Raw genomic sequence first — 17628 nt, 5'->3', positions numbered from 1 at the left:
ATTACCACCCTTTGAATAAAACTAGCTAGGTCACACACGACCCAATACAGTTTTCATTAAGCCTTTTGGAGTAAGTATTATTGGAGAGAATTAAGTCCACAGCAGACAGAGAGTCTGAGTCTAAAACCAACATCATCAGATTTCCATATGCTTGTTAATTCTTTTTTTTCACCTCCATGTTTTAATAGAGTATTACATACTTGGCTGATTAAGTCCCGTGATTATTTTGTATTGGGTATTGTAACACATTCTGATTTTTCGCATTCAACTGATGGGATTACTGAAAAAGATCTTTCCTCAACTTGAGGGGATTTGGGTTGATGGTTTACACGTTGAGGAGGTTTTTCAAACATTGAAGATTATTACATAATTGTCCTGGAATGTAGAGCGTGAGACTTGTTTAAACTGTTATTGATCCATTCTGAAGGTGGAATGTTGTTTTTACATCTCGAGAAATTTATTCACCCTCTAAAGGTGGAACGGAATCACAGAAATTTGCTGGGTTTTTTTACTCCTTCCCTTCATAACATCGGCTTTTCATTTATTTTCCTTCCATATTTCTTAAACGTTTTCTATCTCAAATTCAATATAGGTTAACGCCCAATCATTTACATTTTTTGGGGTATGGTGGTTTATCCCTTATAAACCATATTAATTATTATACTAGCTCCACCTACCCCGTCAGCGACATTGGCTATAGCCAGAAGCTGACGTAAAACACATAATCATCATCACAGAAATTTCAATAACAATAACCATTTATTACACTACATCTACTAGTATATTAAATTCCAAATCTCCATTACTCTTTACCTATTTCATATTTGTTACCGTTTTAATTCGGCCTCCCATTCAAATTTCCCTTAATACTCAGTTGATGTTGTTTTGGGGGGTTTTGGTTTTGGTACCTATCGATACATTTCTGGTTCAAATTCGAATGTTAAGAAGTTAAGGCACTTAGGGTGTTATTCAAATTGAACAATCAAATCTGTTATAATCTCATTGCATCTAATATTTCGTTGGCCATGTATAAGAATTAGGATCTCAATTAGTTGTAAACCAGCTTGAGTAATCAAATTATTGAGACAGTACTGAAGTGACGGGTGTCAGTTTGTGCACCGGTCCAATATTGGATCTCAAACAGGTAAATTAGCAGGGGAAACTATGCAGACAAAACACACATAGATTAAGCAGGATAGGAAGGTGTATATCGGTACAATGCAGGATGTAGGTTTAGACAATGACCCCCACCAGGAAATGGGGGCCCTAATGAGTTAAGTTGTCTTAGCATTTCAATGTACCACTCGGACAACACTAGCCTTTGGCAGGAAGTAAACTCCCCTTGCTATCTTGAAAAGAGTTGTAGTTAATGGAAGACGACAAAGCTATACACTTATAGGATATATGTGGCTATTGTCTTGTATGTAAGCTCCGGGGCTTGGGCTGGTCCGTGAGGCCATGCAGAACGATAACGAGACAAGCGGTCGCCTGAAGCAATTAATGCAACATAATTGATTATTTGGTCAAAATGTATGTTGAGAGCCTTGATGTATTATGACTAAAAGCATGGTTGATATTTTCAGTTACTATTTCTGGCATGGATAAGATTTTTTAACAATTAATTTAATAATCACAATGGAATAGGCTTTTACATATTTATTAACTAATGTGTAGAATTTGTGGCAATAAAAACGTTATCTCTTTCAAGGGAGTATTTTATTATATTTTTAGTTATCAATATCTAGGGGTTACGGTAAAATATTAAGCACTTCTGAGGAATTTATTTTATACATTATTACTATCCATCTGTAAGGAAAAGTGAAAGAGGGAGTATGGTTAGCAATATTCCAGCAATATCACTGTGGGGTACACCAGAAATGTGCTTTACACACTGTACCCATGTGGGGAATCGAACCCGGGTTTTTGGCATGACAGGCAAACCCTTTAACCACTAGGCTACCCCACTGTCCCAATGTACAGGAGAAGAACATGTAAATAATGAACAGTGTGACTAATTGTATGAGACCAGTTTTGTAGTCAGAGTAATCAGTATCAACAAAATCATAAATTTTCATAATAAAAGATTAAAATATATATGTGTTATACATTGGCCCCAATAACTGTCCATATTTCTTTTTGAAGAAGATATTTTACTTACCAACTGTATTGTACATGGCAGTGTGAAAAAATGCATTCATTCTCCACACAGAAGCAAAGTGTTCATAAGAGGATGTCCACGTTAATGTTGGAAGTCAAGAGAAAGTCTGGATGTGAGGCTGAGCAGGTATACTTATAATGTATGTCATTCCAAAGATGTCTATCTTGACATGCTGGACCTAAACCTCAGATTAACAAGCTCCAACATAATCTTACACAGCAGGCTGAATGAAAATTTTGACTTGATCCATTCCTGTTATTCTATAATCTGCAACTTGCCACACATTTAATGATGTAATAAAACATGGCCTTGGTAAAGATTGGGACAAATCAGAGATTTAGTGTCATAAAAAGACAGACTGTTACGAAGGTAAAGTCAGAATGTCGTATGGACACTCAGTAACGATAATCTGTATGTTGTGTTGCTTTGTAGGCTAATCCACATCAGCTCTGACACTGGGAAGAGCAGACGTGAGATGGGGACGGATGTCTGGGGATGGGTGACGGGGTGGATGACGGGGTGGGGATGACAGTGATGAGGGGCTGCCGGGAGGGGGATAAATCCTCCACAAGGCTCCATTACTGATTTGGTGGGTGGGTATTAGGGAAATGAAGTCAGAAATAAACCTCAAAATGATTGATATCTTTTTAACAGTTACAGATTTAGCCGATTTGTGTCAGAAAGATTCCGGTAGAGAAGAGTCTTTGTACTGTTAGAACCGAGATATGAAGGTTAACGCCTTGTCGATCCTCCTGTAATCGAGAAGTCACTTTTCAATTTCAAGAAACTGAGTTAAAGATCAAGAAACTGTGTTAAAAGTTCAAGAAACTGTGTTAAAGATCAAGAAACTGTGTTAAAGATCAAGAAACTGAAACAAGTGCTGGTAATTACTATGTGTAAACATCTACAACAAAAATTCAAGTAATTATTATCAGTCATACACTTTCTAGAAGCTTGACTGTTCTCGTTTTCTCATTCCAGTTAAATCTTCTGAAGCAAAATGCACCCTGTAAAGGTGGTGTTTATTATGCACAGGGAAACCTATATAATTGGACAATACTGTAAAAATTGAATCAATATCTTTATATTTTCTTCCAATAACTTTTTTAAACCTTGGTATTATAAAAAGAAAATCTGTAAAAACAGTAATGAGATCAGTCCAGATTAAATGAAAACAACAAAAACACCTTCTAGTTGCTTTCTTAGTAATGCAGTGAAGCTAGGTAACTATTATAGAAGTGTCCTGTAGCTATAAACAGATGTCTGCTTTATATTCAAAGAGGAAAATAATGATGAAAATATTTTCCATGACAAATCAAAATAACACTGCCTGCTGTTGTTCCGAACATGGCCTTCTTTGATATGTTTTGTATAAGAAGTAACTCTCCAGAAGCTCTTTGTCCACCAATGATAGTTTTTCACATATGGTTAATCTCTTCATCCATTCCAAATCTCTTTTTCATTAATGAAGAGTTATCAAAATTCAGGGATTTGGGATTTTTTTCACAATTCACACCACTTGGCTGCATAGCGGTGAACGAAACCAGTGACCCAGCTTGATGTCCAATGACCCAGATTGTAATGTGATCTTGAATCGGCAGGACTCTCCTGAACTCTCCCCTACTGTTTGATAGGTTCAGTTACCTGTCTGGACTACCTGTCTCACTGATAACAAACACAGGTATGCAAATATGCAGGTCTTGATGACATACTTGGCAGATGGATATGGCATGAGGACTGGACATGTGTGGCTTGTATTACAAACACACACCTTTTATCACCAGTACAGGCACATTTACATTTGTACACATTTTCACCTTGACCAAATCTCAGTCTGTGCTAACATGTCATGTGTGCCAGGGCAATACAAACATACATCCCTTTATCAGGTATATGGATCTTTGGGATACATTTTACAGATTGTTATCAGAAGGAATTGACATTTCTATATAATTGATAATGCAGTGTTTGATTTTGTTTTCACAAGGCACACATGCCTCCTGTCATCTTATAGAAAATAAGACAAGTGCTTGTGTGCTTCAGGAACACAAATATAGACCCCTTTCATCAGTTAATAGAAAGATGTACCAGTACCTTAACAGAACTGTATAAAACACTCCCAATTTAATGATAAAATGTACATTACCAATGTTCATAGGATTCTAAAAGTTAAAGGATCTATGCACTGTGAAGTCCATCAGATCAGATGGCATTGGATTTTTAATTTTCTGGGTACATCTTGAGTATGGACAACAGATAGTTAATTTTCTCGTCTTTCCACCAAAATATATCGTAATATTACATTAGACCTACAATCCACTAGATGGTGATGAGCGCCTCTGCATTCAGTGTGTCCTTTGACTAGTGGTCTTATGGTAGTTCTCCACATACATTTTGTCCCCAATTCATGTAGGTTTGACTCATCCTAACATCTACAATTTTGGTTAATTTTTCTTTGAAATGTTCTCTCCTAAAACTTTTTGAAAAAGGCAAAAATTGTTCTAGTTCAAAAAAGAAACATTACCTCTAAAGTTATTTTTCGTTAGCCCCCACAAGCCAGGCAAACATTGATATTTTCCTCCACCATGCTAAACCCTCACAAAGTCCAATTATAAATTCCTCATCTAAGACAGCAATTGCAGTAATTTAGGAGCACAGTGTTCAATTGTTACCGTGTCGGCATTCGGTATGATACCCGTTTGAAAATATCCCCATGTATGGTTTTACAGGTAAATACTGATCTGTCATCAAACATGACCAGCTAAGGTCGTGAACCTTCTGTCATAACCCTTCACCTCATCCAGGTAAACTTCATTATCATTTTAATCTCTGAAACTTTTGAACTCTTTGAATCAATAGGCTTTTAAGAATCTTGTTTGCCTAAGAGAAGGAATTAACAAAGTTATGTTTGAGAATTTGGTTTTTGTTAAAATTACTAACTGCAGTGTTGATCCAAGGAAACTTGTTCAGGAAACTTGTCCGTTTGATTGGTGTTCTGATCACACAGTCATTAGACCTGATGTGTATGTCATATTAAATATACTCTTTGATTATTCATTTTTAGTGAAAAAAATTTATGTTCATTCAGCCATTATGTCCAGTAGATGCTTTTGATTTATTCACTCATTTATTAGATTTCGGTGTTCGTCACATAAATGTCATATGTAATATTATTGGGATTATTGGTCAAGAAGTTTCAAGGATTGCTTTTGAAGCAAAAATATAAATAAATCACATCGCTTTAAAACAATTTAAATAGTCTCTCAAAGAGGAATACCAAAATATAAATAAATCACATCACTTACAATCAATTTAAATAATTTCTCAAAGAGAATGTTTTATGACCTTCATTTTGTTTGAACATTAATTAATGTATACATTTTTACATTTCTCAATATTTGACATCATAGTATTACATTTCTTTTCAATGAATTTATTATTTAAGTTCAGTCCATAAACATGTCCGTACACCAATAAATAGTGTCCAGCTAAGTAACACCTTTGTCTTAATTACAGCATAATTAACACTGGAACCGATACACTGGAGCCAATAGTCTGGCAGTGTTGAGCATGGCTTGGCTGTATTCACTATGGTCTGGGAGTTGGGAGGGGGTCCACTAATTACCTGTCAGTGCAGGCAGCACACCTGGATATTAAAAATTATGAACTCTGACACACTTCATAATTTGACAGTAATAATTAATGCTGCATGTTCTCAAGGAGTAGTCATTAATTAGTATATAAATGATGAGCATTCAGACTGATTCTTGTTGGTGAAGCCTCATTTGAATCATATTAATTAATGTATATAAAACTTATGTATAATTCATGTGCACATTTTCCAAGGTATTTATGTTTTATGAACACATTATACCTTCATGAAGTATAGGCTGGGTGGACTACACTTCAGGTCATGGCTCAGTGGGCCAGTACGCCCATGGTGGGTGTTTCTAAATCATGCATGAAATAATTTTGTAGTGTGACATCACATCTTTAGATCATGTCTGAATCAGTTCTCATAAGGAAAACAATTTAGTTCTTCTCAGTAGGTTAGAAAATACTAAAAGGTTGATGGATGAGAAGCTAGTGTTTACCCACGCCTAAACAACAACTGATGCCTATATCACATAAAGCCAGTCACAGCGCAGAACAATCTCCCACACAATGTGATTTGTGGCCAGCCTATACCTCATCATCAGACCTTACAAGGTCCATTCAAGATATTGCATGTATTTCATCAGTCTAACTCTCATTGAGAAAAAGGGCAGTGGGGTAGCCTTGTGGTTAAGGTGTTTACTCATCACACTGAAGACCCGGGTTCGATTCTTCACATGGGTCAATGTGTGAAGCCCATTTCTGGTGTTCCCCCACCGTGATATTGCTGGAATATTGCTAAAAGCAGCGTTAAACTAAACTTGCTCACTTTCACTCAATGACAAAATATCCTAAAACATTAAAACTCTTTCTGTTTATGCATTCATGCTTCCATAGATCACAGCTCCAAGTGCTGTCATCGGCAGATGATGGAGAACTGGAAATATGTTTGCTTTGATGCATGGAGGTATTTGTTCCTGCACCTCACTGTAACAGTTGTAGTGGTATATCTATATAAGTATATAGTATGCCCATCTTACAAGTCATTGTTTACAAACAAGAGAAAAGTTAGGTCATGTGATAAGCCTACACTCACAGTCAGGGGACATTAGAGCAAAGCCAAGCAAGCTTGTGCGGCATCAGCTAATTTCTGTAAACAGGTCTTCAGAACTTGCCCTTTAACAAGTCCCAGATTTTAGGTAATGATTGTTTAACCTGTTTCTATTGCTTCATCACTCTCAAATCTCAGGAAATCATTACTCAAACAGTCTCCAATCCTCAGAAGTCATTGCTTAACCAGTCTGTCTCGAACTCAGTATGTTGTCGCTATGGCTATGCTGATCTTAAGCTTTAAATAATCATTGCTTGGATGATCTTGAGCCATTAGGAACCACTGTTCACCAATTTCTTCAACCGTCAAAGGTCTTACAAATCTTATTCTCTATACACATATGAAAAACCTGATCAGCAGCTCCAAATACAAGACTGTCTCAAATAGCAAGTAATAGTTTCAAATGTCCTTTCATAAGTTGTATCAGGTATGAATATTCCGATATTTATTTCAGACAGGTAAACATAATTTCAGGGCTACACCTTCTTAAATGTGGGCTTGTGTTGGTCATTAACCAGGCAGCCAGATACACACCTTGCCAGCTACCCTTTACCCACCATGCTTGGGTACATCTAAGGTATATCCTAGACACTCAGTAAACACACAGTATTTTTAAGAGGCCATTTAATATTAATGTGATCCTTTCTGGTGGGACTCATGAAATAAAAACCCAAAAAGAAATTCATACACATTAATTTGCCATCAATCCCAGGTATCACATTACGAAAATGATCTTGAAGAAAACAGCACTACAGAAAACATATCTTAGTGCTGACTTTTCTGTTTTTAATGCCTCTGGACGAAGGTCAGTGATGGTTTGAGAGGTGGCCGACAGAGTCCCAGAATGTAACACTTGACTTCAAAGTTCCCACATCACAAGATCTGACTGATAAAGATAATTCTAACAGTATCTTTAGGCTTTTCTTAAAGGACGTCAATTGCATGTTACTGAGCTATATGAAAATCATTTCAAAGAGTATCGTTTTACAGAGAAACCGGACTGTGTTCATTTTGTTCTGAAAGGTAATTTTATCACATCTGACACCCACTTGAGACCTGGGTTTGATTGTGTATCAGATTTTATGGAGGGGTGTTTTCTAAACCTGCAAATTTCAGCTGACTTTTCAATCACCTCCCTGTCTGAACCTCAGCGGTTAAGAAAACAACTTTATTGTTTGTGCTTAGTCATTTCAATTCACATGTCTGTCTCAAACATACTGATAGGGAATAATGACTGTAAAGTCATTTCATTTTAAACAAACAATTCAAGTACAACACAGTAATTTATACAAGTCACAAAGGCAATGAAAATAATTGTCAGTGCAGAGATTTCAATTAAGATTCTTGCTACTTATAAGCTTATCGCCACACTGTTATAATAGAGAGCGGACAATAATTATATGTAAGTAAGTTTGAACACTACCACTTTATTATCATAGTAAGTTTTATTGCCTAAATTGATAAAGTCAATATTGTTTTAATATCAAAGGATTCTAATTCCAATTAGGAAGTCTCAAAAACGCTTTTCTTGATTGTTAATTATGAAGTTTATAATCTCATTGTTTGGTACATCATCATCACTTAGTGAAACAACATTGGTGGTAAAGTAAACATCATGGCATAGTGCATCCACGGAACATCAATTGCGTTGTCTGTCTAGCACATAATGGTTGACATTGGATATCTGTAGTTTGATGACTGTTGATAACTTCTTAGTATTTGTTTATATTAAATGAGACTAGTATTGTATGATAAAAGAGAGTGATTTACTTTTAAAGACATTAATGACATTCTTATGTATTGTTGTTTATATATTATCTCTAAATGCAAATTAACAGTTGATTGCATTTGTATCAACGATACTGAATTTTTTTAAAAATGTAAATTTTGAGTTGAACACCAAATGTGTTTTGTTCTGATCAGTCACATTTAGCATTATTCCCGATGTTGATTGACAATGTGATACTGATCACTGACAACTAATCAACATGTTGGCATCAATTTCCCAGGCAGACAGTAGTCTCACCTCGTCAACATCCCCACTCACCTCGTCAGCGTCGTCCACCACTCACCTCGTCAACATAAACAAGTGACAGACCAATTTGACATGTCCATCAAACTGCTGTTATTATTCGCTAATGAGGCCAATGCATGTTTTAGTTTCGTACAAATAATTACTCCTGTTTCTATTTGTAAAAAAACTTACAATTTGTGACATGATTTTGTTATGCTGTTTATTGACACGCAATGTCTCAAGAATTTAATCCATACCAGCAGAGACCTATTTTAGATGAAAACATACATTAACAACAATAACAAAATATATTTGTTCTTATTTCCCTCTCAATGTCCAATGGTGCCATCATTTATTAATATATGAGTACAAATGTCCATGTTTCAAATATTCCCTGAAGGAAAGTCTTCAGTATTTCACAGAAGAATTACAAAACAGATCTAAGGAAAGCCTTCAGTATTTCACAGAAGAATTACAAAACAGATCTAATTCAATAAGGTTTTGTAATACATGTGTGTTGAAAGGTGATGATGGAGGCCAACCCTGGTGGTGTAGCAGCCCCTAGGCAGAGCTTATCTCCACATTTCATTCTTGGCTGCACTCCTGTTGCCCTACCAAGGTCACCAGCGATTCAGCTTGTTGATATATTCTTCCTAATTGCCATATTACTGCATCAAAAGCAAGATGATGTTTGATCCCATTCTCCATACAGACAATATAGGCTGTTTGTGCACTACCTTATCTTGTTTCTGTTGTCTTCCAAAGTGGACTACAGCACTGAACCACAGATTATCTCTTTAATTCTCATATTTTACTCATTACTCACCTACACCTCTCAGTCTTACAGTTGACTCTTACACAATGTCTATTGTACCAAACCCTGTGATGTTTTGTTTGGGAGTTGTCCTACATTTGAAATTACTGTTAAATTTCTTATGCTTATCAATGTTCTTCATTAATTTGAAGAAGTTGAAAGGATTGTGACATAATGCTGTACATCAAAACCTATTTTATGAACACTTATTAACCTTATTTCAGAAATACCTGTTTCTGCAATGAAATTCAATTTACATCAACTTAGAATTGAATATTTATTTGACTCCTCAAAAACTAGCATTTGTCTTTTGTAGTTATTGTTGTGATGGTATCAAATTTGCACACCTAATATTAAAGAGTTTAGTCGAGTCATATAAGTGTCATAGGGTCAGATGCCCAGTGTCCCCACACACCAAGTTTTGTGAGCTATGCTTGTAAAGATAGACAATACTGGTATTCTTCCTCGAGTTTCTAGAAGGATTTTATTGATTGTGAACCATAAAGACCAATGTTATTCCATCAAAGAATGTCAGCTTCCTGTGGTATATACAAAACCATCTCCTTTGCAGACACACATTGTCAAAATGTGTACTTTAATAACCTGGGCAAAAAGTTAGGTGTTATGGCAATTTATGACCCGTGTCCCCAGTGGTCGTTATCAATCAACTGTTGGATCCCAATAAGGGGCCAATACGGGTCATATACCACAGTGTAAGTCAACAAAGTAATCAAAATGTTTTAAGAAACATCCAAAACAGTGAAAAGGGAAAAGCAGCATTTTTCCTGTTAAATGGAAACATATGTTAACCACACAAAAATTGCACTTTCAATAGGTGAAACTGCTGGACTGACAAAACATGCTTTACTAGCACCGCTTACAAGGTGCATGTTCAGGAAAAGAGAAAAGAAAAATTAAAATATCTTTATCGTTTATCGAGAATGTTTTTCGTGTTGAAGAATCGTCAATGGCATGGTGTTTTTACTTTCATTTGTTTCGCTATGGGTAATTGAGTAGTCAGTTTTCCCATTCTCACAACATGCTTATTTTCCCCACCATACAACAGTCTCACAAACAATGTAAATTAATGTTAAATTCATGTACACGAGGTTACTTTTGTCACTGTTTCGGGTTCATTAAATTTAACCATTGTAACAGTATGAAGTCATTAAACTTTCAAATTCATGCAAATTTTTCACATCCCATATGCGAGCCCAGTAAATATCAGAGTGACCAAAGAGCTGAGTGATAAAGAAGAATCTGAAGAAGACTTATAAACCTGCTCCGTTGACACCAGTTTAACACCTTCAGAATCTCAAGAATGTCAATCTGATCATTGACCTAAATCAAGTTCAATACAAGACTTTTTTTCTGCATGCCCACTTGACAGACCATTGTCTGTAGGAGATAGTGCCTGTTTTATGAGGAACTGTCATGGAGTTTGTGACAAGGGTGAGAGGGAGCAGGAAACTCATTGTGGGAAGGGGAGGAGGAGTAGGCGGCACCATTAGGGAGGGACGGGGCCTCCCTGGTCATGTAACATGGTGTAAATCACTTGGAGTGTGAAACAAGGGCTTGTTCACAGGTTGAAGGAAACAATGATTTGGCAGACATTTAGTGTCACCAGATAGGTCTGTGGGAAGTGCCCATCTAGCTAACTACAGTTTGACAAGTTATTTAGATCCAGGTAATCCTTGTACTTACATGCAACTGATCTGGTGTAATCAGTCACGATTCCCCTCCTACACTAATGTATATCAAATACGGGGCATAATTGTCACCTGAAGATTCTTAGAAATATTCACAATGGTTTGTGTTAAGAGACAATATTTAATTCATTGGTTATGCTGACTTTTAAAATCTACCCCTGCAATAATGTAGGTCTTGGGGTCAATGGATGACCCCTGCCTTATGAGACACCTGATTATACACGTAACACAGAATAAAGGCCAAGTAAAATCATATTTTCCATGGACATAACAGATTTGTTTTTCTTCTATGTGAGCTACGGATTACCCTGCGGTATCATCAAGAGCGTTATTGCAAGGGATAACTGTACCTCAACCAGTCTACACAAGATATCGCATGTTTCCCAGGCTAAGCCACCAACACTAAGCAATATATGAATTAAACATTTTTTCAATCAAAATATTTATGGATCATAAACAATTTATGCAGCTTAGCGAATACCCATCCATTAAATCATGGTTGTTCATGTTTAAATACATTTGTAATACACTTTTGTGATAACACATTTAAATTCACATTTATTCAGAAGCCACAATGAAATTGAATTTTCAATGGTGACATAGATAACGCCTGTTTACTGTCATCCAAATTATGAACAACCCCAACTCTGCCACTTGACACGTCACCCTTCAAAGGAAGCAAAGATCCCTAGCTGACAATAATTCAGGTGACCGGTCAAAGTAACAAATCTGAACTGAAACTGAATAATTTAATATAGGAAGATGTACCATTATCTTGAATGTTTCTGTAGTCTTCTCAGCTGGAAATATATTACAAGACACTTGGGATCACCTTGGGTGACTGGAAGGATTTACCAGTCTGCTTCAGATTACCAGACATCATGAAGAGGGGACATTGTTACCCACAAAGTCTGCATTTCGACAAGATATACTGACAAAAATATATAAATTAACAGCTTCAAATTAAAGCATACATATTTGATGAAATGTTGTATGTTCACAAATAGCAAAAGCAATGTAACGATACTTTTAACTATGAATACGCCGTGATGCATGATGTAACTATGTATGTTTTGTATTGTAACGACTGATACGACACATACATGTACATCATTTCATTTGATTATTAGAATTATTAAGCTGGAAAGCATCAATTTCTGAAAAAAAAATGAGATAGAATTAAAAAATGAACCCCATAAATCCTATATCAATGACATTGCAGCCATATTCTTAATGCATTAATGCTTCTTGAAATAGACACAAGTGAACTCTTTAGTTATGATTTTTATAAGCATTTGGAAGTAGGATGTATACATGATAATGAGTATTATTACAGATGGCAACTCTTTATTATACATTCTGGGTTGTTTTAAAATGTGATGCAGGGCTCCAGATAATTTTTCAACAACAGGAGCACGTACTCCTTATTTTTGTAATATAGGAGTACTGGAAAACCTTAGAGTACATTTCGAGTACTGAATGGAATTTAATGCAGTATCAGTGTTCTTGTGTTTCGTTTCATATATGCGCCACAACATTGCTACTCTTGTGTACATGGGGCAATAAACAATAAAATAATACTTTTTCAGATAAATACGTCTGTAAATGATTCTGAGATGAGTATCTGCTACGTTTTCTAAATTATTTCCTACCGTATCATGCATATTTTTTAGCCATACATACACCGATACGGCCCTTATCTGGAGCCCTGTGATGAAGGGGTAAGAAACGTTGTACATGTATAATACTACAATTGTTATCCTTGATGTCTATGACACTGAATACAGTGTCATAGATAATACATGAATGTTATTATGTGTTGTGACCCTAGTATCAAGCAATATTAATTACTCCCTTTACTCCAGCAGTATGATGACAGATAAACCTAGTGAACCATGTTCGACATGAAGCATAAAGGTCAGGGAGTCCTTGTCATAACTTATATTCAGGAGTGTGTGGGGTTCCCAAGATTCATATACTACAGCAACAGAGCTAATGGATCCCAGCTATTTAGAACATGGTTCGCATGGAGACAATATCGTTGAGCCGTGTAATGAAAAAGCAACATTTAGTACCAAACTAGTGTGAAAATAGTCCAAGTGAATATGAAGATTTTCTCTTCAAGAAGTCGTTGGACCTTCATGAGACATTAAAGCCTCCCAACCATTATACTAAGTGAAACTACTCAGCAATGAAGACATCACTTGATTCAATCTTGGCTACCGTGTTCTGATTGATGATGCCATGGCTGTTTGAAGTGGAGCCAGGTTGGGTAACTTGGGTTGGAAGTTCAGTTTATGTCCTCAGTAGCCGTTCAGCTGACCGAAGACTCGGCCTGCTAAGTAGGAATATTTCAGATGGCCAGTCAGCCTACAAACATGCAAAGTAGACCGACAGAGAAACTGGGAGCATCAGATAAACAAGATGGGACTGCACCCTGGATGAACCAGATCAGCTGGAACACCGAGACCATATTGTCCTTGCTGAAGCTGAGCAACATACTAATGATTTATCATTCAGAGATAATCCTGATCTTGGATCTCTGGGCTCCACAGTAAACCTAATTACAATAAAGATTTAATCAATCAAAGATGGCTTGAAGTGAAACAGGTTTTAATGTTGTTGTGCTCACACTGGGTAGGATTGTAAATGACTAGTTCTGAAATTGAAAGGGAATGTTATGTAAGTTGATTCAAACTGCATCCACTCTTTGAAATCAGGGCACCATAATACATAGAAGTGTTCACATTATCATTGTCTAAAGTTTGTGTTATGTCATTAAAGCCTATGTCAGGTTATTTTGTTTAATATATATATTAAGTCATGTTCTTTAAAATCTTTTTTAATGTATAAATTTGTATTAGGTTATGGTGTATAAATTCTAAATTTGTTTTTGGTGTATAAATATATGTTGGTGTACTGAAGTAAAATCTTCATAGTGCAAAAAATGCCTTGTTAAATGACCCTTGAGCTTTGAGGGGTATTCATCCTGGAATGGTGCTATACAGGTGGACTATTATTATTATTGATATTAGCATAATTAAAATTATGATGATTTTGTTAATTAATCTCAATGAGTTTTTCATATTTGTGAAAATATTAAAGGGCAAGGTTCAGGAATCTTAGGATAATCTCCACTGAACATTACCGCCAGTTTATATAATTTGTATTTGAAGAGAACAGATGTGTGGGGTGTAATGTTTGCATCTAAAGTGTTTGCCAACTTCCTCCATTGTCACAAATGGTTCAAGGCACAAATGGACCAAGGAAGAAAATCCCCTTCCATCTAATCTTCATTTGATCCCCCTACCACATGTCTTCCCTCACGCCATAATGTAAATCAAACCCATCTCTTTGTCCCTACATCTTCATGACATAAATCTACCAGCTCCATATACTTATGTCCCAATGTAGGCTGGTCCACCCCGAAATGGATGGTTACACTCTTTAGATTATTCCTCAATTAAAGGCGTCTACACTCGTCCTGGCTTCTACAATGACAGTAATGATGTAACATAACATTTAGACACCTGGACACACTGGAACGTTGTTGCCAAACACAATCTGTTCCGGTGGCTACATAATCCACTCAAAAACATCTTTTCAGAGAAAAATATTGTAAATGGATAGCCATTGTCAGTTTCAAGGCTGATAGAGACAGCATTGTGAGTGGTACTTATGTTAATGTAAGACTTGCCCCTGGGGAGGTATACCTGTATTTACCTGTGTCTACCTGTGTTTTGTACATGTTGCACAGATTACTGTCATTGTTAGTACATTATGTTTGACATGCAGGTAGACAGAGAAACAAGAGTATGCACAAGACACCAGATGTTTGCTTCGGACAAATTTGTCTAGGGTCACACGCTTAGGGTATCATTACTGTACAAACCATTCTGGGCTGTATAATTGAAAAATAATCTTTTTAACAAAAAAGTAGACATTGGGGAATGAAGTTGGTTCAATTTGGAGACATTCTGTCTTCAGGTGAGAAAAATGTTAATCGTTAGCTATCCTTTTACTTTTAACATTAAAGCTAATCACTGGCTGTATTTCTTTAGAGATTGTAGTCATTTCCGTTCGCTGGTCGCAGTTTTGAAATACTGTACTGAAGGATAGTTGGAGACTTGTCTGCAGTGTTTGATAGGCCTTAAACAGACACAGTTTGAATCTACAGTAAATCCAAGTTACAGGTTAGATCGATACATAAAGTCTAAACAACTTTATGAAGTTCTATTTCTCAGTCTGTAGCAAAATATCGGAAACACTGCTGATTACGACTGCACAGTATTACAGTATATAGCAGTAAAAATATATGAAGATTTGTGAATATCTCTATGGCTTAAAACCATACAGATTTTCATTCACACTGATGTTTTACATTGTAGTTAATTGACAAAACAGCATACTTTACATACAATAAATTTCCTATAAAAAGGAAATACCATTCCTTAAAATCAAATCTGAAGTCAAGATTTCGGTTATCACAACCATAGCATTAAATATCACTACATACTTTAATATGTAGAAAATAGGCTCTGCATGTACAATCAGTGCCACTCACTGTCAAACACTGAAGCTCCCAGTATACTGCAATACTTAGCAGAATAATGGTATCAGAATCCCGATGTATAGCAATACAGTGTATTTGTCAATACATAGGCCTACAGCTGATGTAACATATTTTCACTCACTCACTCATCTCCTTCACTTGCTCACTAACTCTCTCGATCAGGATATATAAGGAATATTATACTCTGAACAAGTCTGTTTATAATTCACTGAAATGTTCCCAGCCATATGGTGGTTTGTAGTCTTTACCATCATATGTAGTGTGCGACAATTAACCATTGCAACTCTCAACTATTACAATTTCTTGTGCAGATTCTGATTTTTATTCATGTTTTTCCAACTGAAAGTCAGGTAAGTTGCATGTGCCCGGCATTATCTAATAGAGATATTTGGTATCCATGGGGCTTTGCTTTTCTTTTGATGGACATAACTTATGATTTATGGGACAATAAACCTCTGTATGTATCCCTGTGAAGTAATAACTTGTTCCTTTTCACACGGAAGATGTGAACACAGAAAAACAGTTTGTCATGAAAATGTCATGAACAATTTGCCCTCAAACCTATGAGAATCTTTATATGACCTGACTTAGTTTGTGCAGGCACTACTGACTTTATTCAGATGATAAAAGCTGTGGTAGGTTACTAGTTCAACTTTTCTCAGGCCTATCACAGAAGAATCTTGAGGACCTAAATGACTATTTTGGGTATCATGATTCTTGATCAGTTTGGTTCAACAATGGCAGCTTGACTTTAGCCGTAATTCAAAGCAGGTGATTTCATGGTGTTCTTCAGCTCCAAGTGTCTCTGTTTTGTGTGTCAAAGAGATTCACCCCATCAGCCTTTTTCACATCTCAAATTGTCCTTCGTAAGATGATGAGCCCTTTTCTATAACCTCCCACATGGTAATGGGGGCTGTGGGGAGACCAACGGGATGCACAATCACATCACAGACAGAATAGACACAATTTACATTTTAATCCTCTCACACTTGAAACAGGGTTTGAAACTTTCCAATCTTAGATCTTTGACAATGGGCAGAAGTTTGAATGTTATCAATTTTAGTTTTGATGGTGGCCAGTCCCCCATAAGGTGAGAGGTAATGAGGGGAAAACGTGGCTTGTATGGCCTCCCATTATAGCAATGTCACACACACACCGTCATAATGGACCCCAGGGACCAGATTGGACTGACCAGCCCTTTGAAGCTATCCCCAATGGGACCAACACGTGTCTCCCCAGACACATTGACCACTGGACAGAGATAGCCAACACTTGTCCAGCCACAAAAAGAACATAAAAGTCCACCCCAGTACATGAAATGTGGTCATGATGGCCCCCGAGATGGGTAATGAGCAGGACCCTCTAGGGAGAGGAGATGGGAAGAGGATTAAGGGGTAGACTGTTGGTGCTGCATGATTCAATCTTGGTGGGTGTTACATGACATTGAACAGAAGGAATTAGGGGACTGATAGTATTACACACTGGGAGACATTAACACATGTAATGTTGTGCTGTGATGGACTGACTTCTCCAGCCTCACCTACTCCACCTTTTGAAGTTTGATGAGAACAAAGTGGACGCTAACTGTTTTAGAATTCAAATTTCACTCTATTTGGTTTTGTGGCTCTTAGGTCACTGGTGCTTTTCTCAGTGAC

This window comes from Haliotis rubra, unplaced genomic scaffold (assembly GCF_003918875.1).
Source record: "Haliotis rubra isolate DU_JTF1 unplaced genomic scaffold, ASM391887v1 Scf336, whole genome shotgun sequence".
NCBI lineage: Eukaryota > Metazoa > Mollusca > Gastropoda > Lepetellida > Haliotidae > Haliotis > Haliotis rubra.
The sequence above is the reverse complement of the archived record's forward strand: the minus strand, read 5'-3'. Positions refer to the sequence as shown.